The sequence below is a fragment of the Sarcophilus harrisii genome, chromosome 1 (genome assembly GCF_902635505.1).
Source record: "Sarcophilus harrisii chromosome 1, mSarHar1.11, whole genome shotgun sequence".
Classification (NCBI taxonomy): Eukaryota; Metazoa; Chordata; class Mammalia; order Dasyuromorphia; family Dasyuridae; genus Sarcophilus; species Sarcophilus harrisii.
This window is the reverse complement of record NC_045426.1, coordinates 219,840,642-219,853,899: the sequence shown is the minus strand read 5'-3', so window position 1 is coordinate 219,853,899 and position 13,258 is coordinate 219,840,642.

Sequence of the window (13,258 nt, the reverse complement as noted above, 5' to 3'; positions counted from 1 at the left end):
GCCTCTGCAAAAATAAATAAGTAAACAAATTTTAGGTTTGAACTTTGTTTTTTGTTTTTTTTTTGTTTGTTTGTTTGTTTGTTTTTTAATAGCCTTTTATTTACAGGATATATACATGGGTAACTTTACAGCATTAACAATTGCCAAACCTCTTGTTCCAATTTTTCACCTCTTACCTCCCCCCACCCTCTCCCCTAGATGGCAGGATGACCATTAGATGTTAAATATATTAAAATATAAATTAGATACACGATAAGTATACCTGACCAAAACGTTATTTTGCTGTAGAAAAAGAATCAGACTCTGAAATATTGTACAATTAGCTTGTGAAGGAAATCAAAAATGCAGGTGTGCATAAATATAGGGATTGGAATTCAATGTAATGGTTTTAGTCATCTCCCAGAGTTCTTTTTCTGGCATAGCTAGTTCAGTTCATTACTGCTCCATTAGAAATGATTTGGTTGATCTCGTTGCTGAGGATGGCCTGATCCATCAGAACTGGTCAATCTATAGTATTGTTGTTGAAGTATATAATGATCTCCTGGTCCTGCTCATTTCACTTAGCATCAGTTCATGTAAGTCTCTCCAGGCCTTTCTGAAATTATCCTGTTGGTCATTTCTTACAGAACAGTAATATTTTAGGTTTGAACTTTGAAAAACATTCCATAATGAACCATAATGAAGGCTAAAGAATCAAGCCAATCTGCCAGAGAAGTGATAAACTTAAAATCCAGGATGAAGCATTTCTTTCTGGAGGTGACCAATCATGAAACTTACTTTTCAGGATTATACATGTTTGCTGTGATTTTGTTTTTGAGGTTTTTTTTTTTTAATTATTATTATTGTTCAGTGGGTGAAAGGGAGACAGGAGGGACAGATAACAAATAAAACAAATAATTTTTATATTTTGTTTACTGTCTAGGGATTCCTTAAAAAGGGGTAAATAAAAAGGTACATAATGTAAGTCAGCTGTAGGTCATCTATTTCCTTTACACACAAAAGAAATGTAAAAATACAAAAGATTCATAAGTATGTATTGATAGAAGAGCTTAAACAAGAAGTAATAACTTATAACTATTATACTTTCTCAGTAGACTGAGTACCTAAACATCAGATCAGACCCAAAAAAGTTTGCAGGTGAACCAACATTTCACATTTTAGTCATCAATAAGCATTTAATTGCCTATATATACTAAGTGCCCAATACTGTGCTAAGTACTGGGGGTACAAAGAAACAAAAGACAATCCTTGTCTTCAAGGAACTCACAACCTAATAGGAAAGAATAAGAAAAAAATACCCCAAAACTGTCTATAGAATTAATAGAAAATAACAGATTTAAGGTCCTAAAATAAAAAGAGATTGGGAAAGACTACCCGTAAAAGCTGAGATTTTACCTCAGCTTTGCACTGTACAAAAAAATTGCCTCCAGGTTCATGTTTCCAGGCAAGGTAGATTGGTGATGGGCTGTCTTCCTTCTGGTTGTCACATACTTTGAAGTGGAAATCCTCCTGTTATCAGTTAGTTCTGATTAAGATGACCAAGCATCTGATCTGTCAAACTCATGAGGTTGACTCCAATGACAGAAATCTCAGGATTACTGTTAAGTAACCTGTGCTCAGAAAGAAATACAAAATAGAAAAGTCAGCTTGGAGCTAAAGGTCCAGGCCTACTTTACCTGATCAAATCTCTTCATTAGCTATTATGCTTCCTTATTGCAGGAGGGAAAAAATGAATTGCTTCATGTTCCAGAGATGGGAAAGAGAGTGAAATGGGAATTATCTCTCCTCTAACTATGGCAGCATTCTGCTCCCCTGATGCTGTTATGAGACAGGTTGAGAAACAAGGAACTATTCAGGATTTGTTTCATCATACCAAAGCACCAGGTCCTTTTCAGCAATGAGCCACATGTTTTCCTGAAAGTGACTTGTTATGGGATCAGCACTCTATAGTGTATTCTCTAGCTAAGGGTCTTCCTGGTTTGTTTTATTTTGTTTTGTTTTTTTTATTAAGTTACTTGTCCATGATCTCACTGCTTATAAGTAATTAAAGGTAGGATCTAAATGCTGTATTTCTATTTTTTTGGTAATAATAATAATAGCTATTATTCCTAAGATATCATAAGCAATACAACCATTTTTAGTTTTTCTAAGTTTCAAAGCCAGTTTCACTATTTTGTTCCTTACACTAAACATTCACAATAACTGATCTTTTTTCTTTTTTTTTCAAACAATGAGATTTTTATTATTTGGCATCTGACTTTAAAATTAATTTTTAATTTTAATTTAATTTAAACTGACTAATTAATTTTAAATTTAATTTAAATTTAATTTTCAAAACATATGTAAGGATAATTTTTCAACATTGATTCTTGAAAAATCTTGTGTTTCATTTGTCCCCTCCTTCCTTCCACCTTCTCCCCTAGATGGCATGTAATCCAATATATGTTAAGTATGGTAAAAATAAATGTTAAATCCAATGTAGATATATATATTTATATAATTATCTTACTGCACAAGAAAAAACAAATCAAAAAGTAAAAAAAAAAAAAAAAAAAAAAATGAGAAAGAAAATAAAATTCAAGCACACCACAACAAAAAGAGTGAAAATGCTATGTTGTGATCTGCTTTCAGTTCCTACAGCCCTCACTTCAAGTGTAGTTGGCTCTCATCATCACAAGATCATTGTGGTCTGAATCATCTCATTGTTGGGAAGAGCTATGTCCATCAGAATTGATCATCATATAATCTTGTTATTGCCATGTATAATGATCTCTTGGTTCTCCTCATTTCACTTAGCATCCAAATGCCTATTTCTACAACCTGGAGGGTCAGAATCTTTCTATTTTGGCCAATCAGTGAGAGCCAGAGAGAGATCTTAACCTCTCAGCTTTCCCTATCTATAAAATAGGAATAATAAAATGTGTTACCTTGTGCTATAAGTAGATGGCAGTTATCAACTGTTATTGAATGATTAAATTGATCAGATGATTCATAGAGAATTTGCTAAATAGTGTCCCAGGCCTAAACCCACCTCTTTCATCTTTCTTTTATGTTCTTGGAATGACTTTAATGTTTTCAACTAAGTCTACTCCTAAATCTACTCCTTTATGGATTTTGACACCCATTACATGACAGTACATTTTAGTCAAATCAATCATCATTTTTAAGAGACTGATCTATAATGAGTATATTTTAAAAATTAGTAATGCTAATGTAAGCAACTAAAATGTAGCAATTTAGACTAATGCGATAAAAATATGCAATAAAAATCTAACTTTTAAAAATTTTAAATTAATAGCAATGCAAGTTACAATAATTGCATCCATGTACCATTAATAAATGTATACTAAGCATACTGTCTACAAAATTAATATCAACCAACTATAGTCCCAGTTCTAACCCAAAGTCTTTCAGACAGTAGTGAAGGTGGCTTTTTTCTTCTCATAATCTACTCCTCTTTTTACCTACGTTTTAAATAAACAAAATCAGAACTCATACAGTCTGTAATGCTTATGGACTATAGTTGTTGGGTTTTTTTTTTCCTTGTCTGACTCTATACCATTTCGGCTTCTATTGAGCAAAAATTTTCTCTCATCTCTGAAAAAGGAAGTTGTTCTCTTGTAAGGTGTCTTTAATAAACACAGCAAAACAGCCTCAGTTTCATTGGCCAACACTTAGCATAGATTAATGGATTAAGAATGAAAGTGAACTCTTTAGGATAAGAACAAAGCTTCCAAATGCTGCCTGCTACTCAGACAGATGAGAAGGACAATGGAAGCTAGAAGTGAAAGGGAGTGACTAGCCAAAAGGGAAATTAAACTGCTTTCTTGAGACAGAAAAAGGGAGGGGGAGTCACTGTCTTGCCTTTCCTGTCCATGCTTGATCAGCAATGCAGACCTTGTTTAGTCCAGAGTTCATGCTTGGAATGTCTCCATTGTCCCCTGGCAATCAGCTCCTATGGCTTTTTTGCAGCAGTCAAGCTGCTATGACTTCCTGGCATCCTTTTTTTTCTTCCCACAAGCCTGTTCCAGTTCAAGATCAAGAGTACAAATCCCAGGAACTTGGAGAATGCTGCCTAACCTCTCCTCACTAGCATGTGGTCCCCTTTCCCAAGATTTCTGAGAGGGTTTGTTCTCTGTGGGCAAGGCCAGCAAGTGAGTTTCAGATATAAATGTCCCAGCAAACTCTAAACCATTATACAATATATGAGTTATTAAATGAGCAAGCACTGTCGAAGCCCAGATCTCATGGAAAATGCAGTCTGCTCCCCATCTCAGCCATTCCTGCTTCCTAAACATTTAATAAAGACTTATTATGTACAGGGTCCTATTTACGAAGTGGGGACACAAAAGTGATGAATAATATACTATTCTTACCCTAAAGGAACTTACAAAACAATTGGGAAAACAAAACAGGCTCACAAATAACCATAATACAAATTAGAATATTTATATAACAGAGGTACAAAAAAGTGCTGGGTGATCAGAGGAGCAGGAAGATTATTTCCATTTGGAGAAGTAATTTTCAAAAGAAAAGGCCTCCAATTGTACTGTTATTATCATAATCCAAGCCCTTATAACAACCACTCTGGTTTATTTTATTTTATTTTATTTTTTAATAGCCTTTTATTTACAGGATTTATACATGGGTAACTTTACAGCATTAACAATTGCCAAACCATTGTTAATGCTGTAAAGTTACCCATGTATATATCCTGTAAATAAAAGGCTATTAAATTAAAAAAAAAAAAAATTGCCAAACCTCTTGTTCCAATTTTTCACCTCTTACTCCCCACCCTCCCTAGATGGCAGGATGACCAGTAGATGTTAAATATATTAAAATATAACTTAGATACACAATAAGTATACATGACCAAAACATTATTTTGCTGTACAAAAGAATCAGACTCTGAATTATTGTACAATTAGCTTGTGAAGGAAATCAAAATGCATGTGTGCATAAATATAGGGATTAGGGAATTTAATGTAATGGTTTTAGTCATCTCCCAGAGTTATTTTTCTGGGCATAGCTAGCTCAGTTCATTACTGCTCCATTAGAAATGATTTGGTTGATCTCGTTGCTGAGGATGGCCTGATCCATCAGAACTGGTCATCAACTAGTATTGTTGTTGAAGTATATAATGATCTCCTGGTCCTGCTCATTTCACTCAGCATCAGTTCATGTAAGTCTCTCCAGGCCTTTCTGAAATCATCCTGTTGGTCATTTCTTACAGAACAGTAATATTCCTTTTTTTTTATTTTTTTTTTTTTTATTTAATAGCCTTTAATTTACAGGATATATACATGGGTAACTTTACAGCATTAACAATTGCCAAACCTCTTGTTCCAATTTTTCACCTCTTACCCCCCCCCCCCCCCTAAATGGCAGGATGACCAGTAGATGTTAAATATATCAAAACATAACTTAGATACACAATAAGTATACATGACCAAAACATTATTTTGCTGTACAAAAAGAATCAGACTCTGAATTATTGTACAATTAGCTTGTGAAGGAAATCAAAGATGCAGGTGTGCATAAATATAGGGACTGGGAATTCAATGTAATGGTTTTAGTCATCTCCCAGAGTTCTTTTTCTGGGTATAGTTAGTTCAGTTCATTACTGCTCCATTAGAAATGATTTGGTTGATCTTGTTGCTGAGGATGGCCTGATCCATCAGGACTAGTCATCATCTAGTATTGTTGTTGAAGTATATAATGATCTCCTGGTCCTGCTCATTTCACTCAGCATCAGTTCGTGTAAGTCTCTCCAGGCCTTTCTGAAATCATCCTGTTGGTCATTTCTTACAGAACAGTAATATTCCATAATTTTCATATACCACAATTTATTCAGCCATTCTCCAACTGATGGACATCCATTCAGTTTCCAGTTTCTAGCCACTACAAAAAGGGCTGCCACAAACATTCGTGCACATACTGGTCCCTTTCCCTTCTTTATAATCTCTTTGGGATATAATCCCAGTAGTAACACTGCTGGATCAAAGGGTATGCACAGTTTGATAACTTTTTGAGCATAGTTCCAAACTACTCTCCAAAATGGTTGGACCCGTTCACAACTCCACCAACAATGCATCAATGTCCCAGTTTTCCCGCATCCCCTCCAACAATCATCATTATTTTTTCCTGTCATCTTAGCCAATCTGACAGGTGTGTAGTGGTATCTTAGAGTTGTCCACTCTGGTTTATTTTAATAGGTTTTTATTTGATTTGCCAGATTCCAAACTTCCTCCTGTCCAATCTGTCTTCCACATAGCTGTCAAAATAATCTTCACTAAGATGTAGATATAACCACATCACAATCATAACCAAAAATCTTCAGTGGTTTTCTTTTCTATCTAGGATAAAATGCAAACTCTTTTAAGTTGGCACTTAAAACTTTCCACAGTCTAGATCCAATCTACCTTTTCAGTTTTGTTTTAGTCTATTCTTTTTCATGCACTTTATTTTCCAAACCAATTTCATTTGTAGCTGCTGCAGATATTCCAGTTAGATATTGCAACTTCATGCATTCAGATAAACTGTTCTTAGAATGAAATCTTTCAGTAATATCTTAATCTTCTATCAAGGCTTAGTTGAGGAACTATCTCCTCCATTAAGCTTTTCCTGCCTCTATTAGTCTCTTCTCTCTTCTCAAATTACTTTGTGTTTATTTATATCTTACATCTTATTTTCTCCTTCTCCAAAGCAAAGATTCCATGAGGGAAAGGATTTTTTGGTGTTCATTTTTATATGCTCATAGTCTAGCACACTAACTTGCCCTAAATAGTTACTTGTCAAATTCAACTAAACTAAAAAAGTGGCACCTCAGCTAGGCCCTGGAGGAAAGAACTGGTAGAGATTTGAGTTGGAAATTTGTCAGTTTGTTGAATATAGAAAATTGATTCAGAACAAGCAAACTGTAGAATTGCAACTATGGCAGAGGGAAAGAAGAGCTCATTTTTTAGGGTAAAGTGAAAAATTAAATGGAACTAAGCAAAATTTAAAAGAAGGTGTTGGTCTAAACACGGGGGTATGTTGGAGCCAGCTAGAATTGGAAAACTGCTAAACTTTTGGTGTGAGCATTTATACCTTAGAAACTGGCAAATCAGTTCTTGATTTTATTATTTTGTTAATTCCCTTTAGTTATGAAAGTGATGGAGAAAGTGTTAAAAATTAAAATTAGGTTTAAAAATGTATCTGGCACAGTGCCTGGAACAAATAGATGCTTAATAAATGCTTATTGAACTGAATTATTGAATAGTTACTCTCCATTTTCCAAAAACAATTCTGCTTGGTTTGATTGCATAGAACATAATGCCTCATCCAGAATAAACTGATCACTTAAAATCTCAACAATATGCTGAGTGACTCAATTTTTTGGAGACTTAACTCCTTTTCAAATTCCTCAGTTACTTCTATTCTCCGATTCAAAGGTTGGAGACTGGAGTTGTTGTTTGTCCTTGTTCTTGAAAAGGGAGGACTATGACATCTGGGAGATGATGCCATGACATGCAAGTGGATTGGATTTAAGTGGAGAAGAGGAGGCTGTGCAAAATTACTAGCCTCATTTTTTCTTCCAGAGTAACAAGTGACAAAATATAGATCAGGATGACTAGGGATGCCCTGAATAATGTGGGAGACCTTGGCCTTTTTAAACTAAAGTCTTTAATGGGTTTCAGTTTGGCTAAGGCAGCAATCCTTGATTAAGGCTAGAAATAAGAATTGAAGCCAAAGAATGGCCTCTTTTGCTTAGTCAAAAAAAAAATAATAAATAAATAAAAGAAAGAAATCCATCCCCAGGAGAAGATCCTCAAGATTTTCAAGCAAAAACAGAAACAACTGCTTTTTACATTCATTCTAGGTCAATCAGAACCCAAATAATAACCAAATGGACCTTGACCTGGAAGCATTGGTCAATCACTGAGAGACAGAGTAATTTGGGTTTAAGGTGTAGTCTCTCTCCTCTCCCCTCTCCTCCCCCAGCCCCTTTGATGACATTCTTTATTCCAGTTTTTCATAGTTTTTATGAATTACAGCCTGCTCACACTCACCATAAATACCTCAATTATTTTGGGGGTGATACTCCTGAATTCTCCTTTTTTTTTCCTTTATTTTTTTTTTAAATTTTCCTCAGTTACATACAGAAACAACTTTTTTTTGGTTTTTATATATATATATATATATATATATATATATATATATATTCATTTTTAAAAAATCCTTATGAATCATATTGGGAGAGAAAATCAAAACAAAAGAAAAAACTATGAGAGGAAAAAAAAAACAAAAGAAAAAGGGGAAAAAGTGAACATAGCATGTGTTGATTTACATGCATAGTCCTCTCCATAGCTTTCTCTCTGTATTTGGATGGCTTTTTCCATTCAAAATTTATAACTGCAATTTGCTTTGGATAACTGAATCACTGAAAAGAAGCAAGTTCATCATTATTGCCCATCCCACAATCTTGCTGTTGCTGTGTATAATGTTTTTCTGGTTCTGCTTGTTTCGCTCAGTATTAATTCATGTAAATCTTTCTAGGCTTTTCTAAAATTAGCCGGTTCATCATTTTTTTATAGAACAATAATATTCCATTGCATCCACATACTATTTCAGTCATTCCTCAATTGATGGATATCTCCTCATTTTCAAATTCTTTGCCACCACACACACACACACACACACACACACACACACACACACACACAAAGCTACTACAAATATTTTTGCACATATGGGTCCTTTTCCCTATTTTTTTCATTTCTTTGGGGTACAGACCCAATAGTGGCACTCCTGGATCAAAGGGTATACAGCTCTTTGGGCATAGTTCCAAATTGCTCTCCAGAACGGTTATATTATGTCAAAATTCCACCAAGAATGCCTTAGTGTCCCAGTTTTCCCACTTCCCCCCCAATATTTATTATCTTTTCCTGTCATTTTACTCAATCTGAAAGGTATAAAATGGTACCTCAGTTATTTTAATTTGCATTTTTCTTATCAATAGTGATTCAGAGCATTTTTTTTCATATGACTATACATTGTTTTAATTTCTTTATCTGAAAACTGTTCATATCCTTTGACCATTTATCAATTGGGGGATAACTTTTCTTGTAAATTTGACTCAGTTCTTTATAGATTTTAGAAATGAAGCCTTTATCAGAAACACTATGTAAAAATTTTTCCCCAGCTTTTTGCTTCCCATATAATCTTGGCTGCATTGATTTTGTTTTTGCAAAACATTTTTAATTTAAGGTAATCAAACTGTCAATCTTGTATTTCATAATGTTTTCTAGTTCTTTGAACATAAATTCCTCCCTTCTCCAAAGATTTAATAGTAAACTATCCTTTGCTCTCCTAATTTGCTCTCCTATCACCCTTTATGCCTAAACTATGTACCATTTTGTTCTTATTTTGATACAGAGTGTGAGATGTAGATCTATGCTGAGTTTTTGATATTATCTTCCAGTGTTTTCAATAATTTTTGTCAAATAGTGAGTTCTTGTCCTAGAAGCTGGAGTCTTTCAGTTTTTCACATCATAGATTACCATAGTCATTGATTATTGTGTCATGCATACTTAACCTATTCCACTGATCCACTACTCTGTTTCTTAGTTAATATCATATGGTTTTGATGTCTGATACTAGTTTGTAATATTTGAGTCTGATCCTGTTAAGCCACCATCCTTTGTATTTTTTTTTTCATTCCCTTGCCATTCTTGACCCCTTTGCTCTTCCAGATGAATTTTGTTCATTTTTTTTAGCTTTATAAAATAATTTTTGGGAAGTTTGATTGGTGTGGCACTGAACAAGTAGACTAATTTAAGTAGAACTAGCATTTTTTTAAAAAGTAGTTTGGTTTACCTATGAGCAGTTGATATTTTTCCAATTGTTTAGATTTGACTTTATTTGTGTGAAAATGTTTTGTAATTGAGTTCATATAGTTTCTGGGTTTGTTTTGGCAGGGAGACACCCAAATATTTTATTTTGTTTACAATTATTTTAAATGGAATTTATCTTTGTATCTATTGTTGCTGGGCTTTGTTAGTAATGCTCATGATTTGTGTGGGTTTATTTCATATCCTGCAATTTTGCTAAAGCTGTTAATAGTTTGAAGTAAATTTTTGTATTATTGTTTAGGATTCTCTAAATATACCATCATATTGGAATGTGTCATTACAAATAATGCTTCCTGATGGTTTTAGATAGGTGCTGCTTATCATTTTAAGTCAAATTCCATTTATTCCTATGTTCTCTACTGTTTTTAAAAGGAATTGGTGTGGTAGTTTGTTAAAAAAACTATTTTCTGCATCAGTTAAGATTATCATATAATTTCCATTAGTTTTGTTATTGATATGGTCAATTATGCCAATGGTTTTCCATATATTGAACCAGACTTGCATTCCTGGTATAAATCCCACTTGATTATAGTGTATTATCTTGCTGATAGATTGTTGAAATCTCTTTGCTAATATTTTATTTAAAATTTTTGCATCAATATTCATTAGGGATATTGGTCTGTAATTTTCTTTGTTTTGACTCTTCCTGGTTTTAGTATCACACTATATTTCTGTTAGAGAAGGAAATTGGCAGGACTCCTTCTTTGCCTATTTTTCGAAATAGTTTACATAGTATTGGAATTGTTTTTTAATTGTTTGGTAGAATTCACTTGTAAATCCATCTGACTTTGAAGATTTTTTCTTATGAAGTTCATTGAAGGTTGTTCAATTTCTTTTGCTAAAATATGGTTACTTATTTTATTTTGGGGATTAAGTGAGTTGCCCAGGGTTACAGAGCTAGCAAGTGTTAAATATCTGAGGTCACATTTCAGGTCCTCCTGACTTCAGGGCCAATGCTCTATCCACTTGGCTAATTAGTTGCCCTTAAAATGGGGTTATTTAAGTAATTTGCTTCCTCTTCAGTTAATCTGGACAATTTATTCTTTTGTAAATATTCATCCATTTCAATTAGACTGTTAGATATATTGGCATACAATTGGGCAAAATAGCCCCTCATTTTTGATGCTGGATATTTGGTTTTTTCTTTCCTTTTTCTAATAAGATTAATCTTTTGTTAATTTTTTTCATAAAAGTAATTCTTAGTTTTGTTAATTAGTTCAATAATTTCTTATTTTCAGTTTTGTTCATTCCTTTGATTTTCAGAATTTCTAATTTGGTATTTAATTGTGGATTTTTAATTTGTTGTTTTTCTAACTTTTTTAGTTGCATGTCCAATACACTCATCTCCTCTTTCTCTATTTTATTCATGTAATTATTTCCCTCTAAGAACTGCTTTGACTGTACCCTATAGATTTTAGTATGTTGTCTCATTATTGTCAATCTCTTAGATGAAATTATTGGTTGTTTCTATGTTTTGTTGTTTGACCCACTCGTTTTTTTTAGAATTAGATTATTTAATTTTCATTTGGATTTTAGTCTTTCCCTGAAGGCATGCTCTTTAAGAAAGAAATCTATCCTTAAATACCAAGATATTTTGGGAGGTTTCAGTAATTAAAATATACATTCCTTTGGGCAGAGCACCTGAAGGTAAGGACATGATATCCTTTGTGGATGGTGGGAAAGGAAGGGAAGAAAAGAAGAAAAGGAAAGGAAAAGAAAAGAAAAGAGAAGAGGGAAAAAAAGGAAAGAAAAATGTATACCCTACTCAAACCGGGGCAAAATACAATAACTTTCACCATTAGGATCTTGAACAAGACAGTGAGTCCAATCTCATCATCAGCAATGCCCTTAAGAACCAAATTTAAAAGTCAGGACTTAGTACGAGATGGCGGAGAGCTTTGAATATCCCCCAAGATATTTGGTTATTAATCATCATTTCTCTTATTCATCCTTTTAATTTTGGGGGGAGGTATAGCTCCCTCAATGAATCACTAACTGATATAACAACCACTTCATCAAGGGTTTCTAACTATGAGACTTATGAGGGGAGACAAAGGAGAACGATAGATGGAGCTTTGACATTTTTTTTTTTCTTTTTGCAATATGACTAATATGGAAAGATGTTTTGCATTATTTTACATGTATAATTGATATAATTTGCTTGCCTTTTTGTTTATTTAATTATTTGGCAAAGCAATTGGGATTATGTGATTTGCCTAGAGTCACACAGCTAAGTAAATGTTCTGTGACAGAGGCAGGATTTGAACTCAGTCTTCCTGAGTCCAGAGGCAGTGCTCTATCCACTGCACCACCTAGCTGCCCCACTTTTTTTTTTTTTTAATAATAGCTTTTTATTTTCAAAATATATGCTTAAATTGTTTTCAACATTCACTCTTGCAAAACCTTATGTTCCAAATTTTTCTCCCTCCCTTCCTCTCATCCTTTCCCCTAGACAGCAAGTAATCCAAAATCTGTCAGACACATGCAATTCTATACGTATTTCCACATTTATCATGATGCACAAGAAAAATCAGATCAAAAAGGGGAAAAATGAGAAAGAAAACAAAATGCAAGCAAACAACAAAAAAGGTGAAAATACTATGTTATGATCCACATTTAGTCCCCATAGTCCTCTTTCTGGATGAAAATGGTTCTCTCCATCACAAGACCATTGGAATTGGCCTGTATCATCTCATTGTTAAAAAGAACCATGCAGCTTTGACAGAATCAAATCCAGCAATGCCTTTTGACAACATTTTGACAAAATCAAAGGGGGCAATCTCCTTTGATAAGTAGATCTTACAGATAAAAGGCACAAAGGGGAAAAGTAAACACCCAAAAAAAACAAAACAAAACAAAAAAACACCAAAGCCTTCCTTTATTCGTGGATCAGATTTGAACTTTCCAGGTAAGTCCTCATTTTCTATCAGCACCTCTTGTTAGTTTCAACTTCACAGAACATCATACCCCCTGTTTCCCTACTTCTCTACTTCCATCCCCTATCCATCTTCCTTGTGTGTTGTCTTTCCATCAGATTGTAAACTTCTTAAGAGCAGAAACTGTTTTTCTAATTTATATTCCTCTCTTTCCTCTTTCATTACTCAGCACTTTGCCTGGCACTTAATATTATGTTCATTCAATTGATTTGAATTTTTTTCCAGAGATCCAATTCTTACCAACACATCATCAGATACATGTATGCCTTCCTTTAAGAAATTCAAGACAGTATATGAAAATTCAGATTTTAGAAAATAAATTAAGGGGTGGTGATTTTGCTTTATCAAAATATCCTTAGTTTTATAAAAGTAATTACTGTAATATTCCTATGAGAAGTTTCCTTGGTACATTTAAAATAGCATTAACTT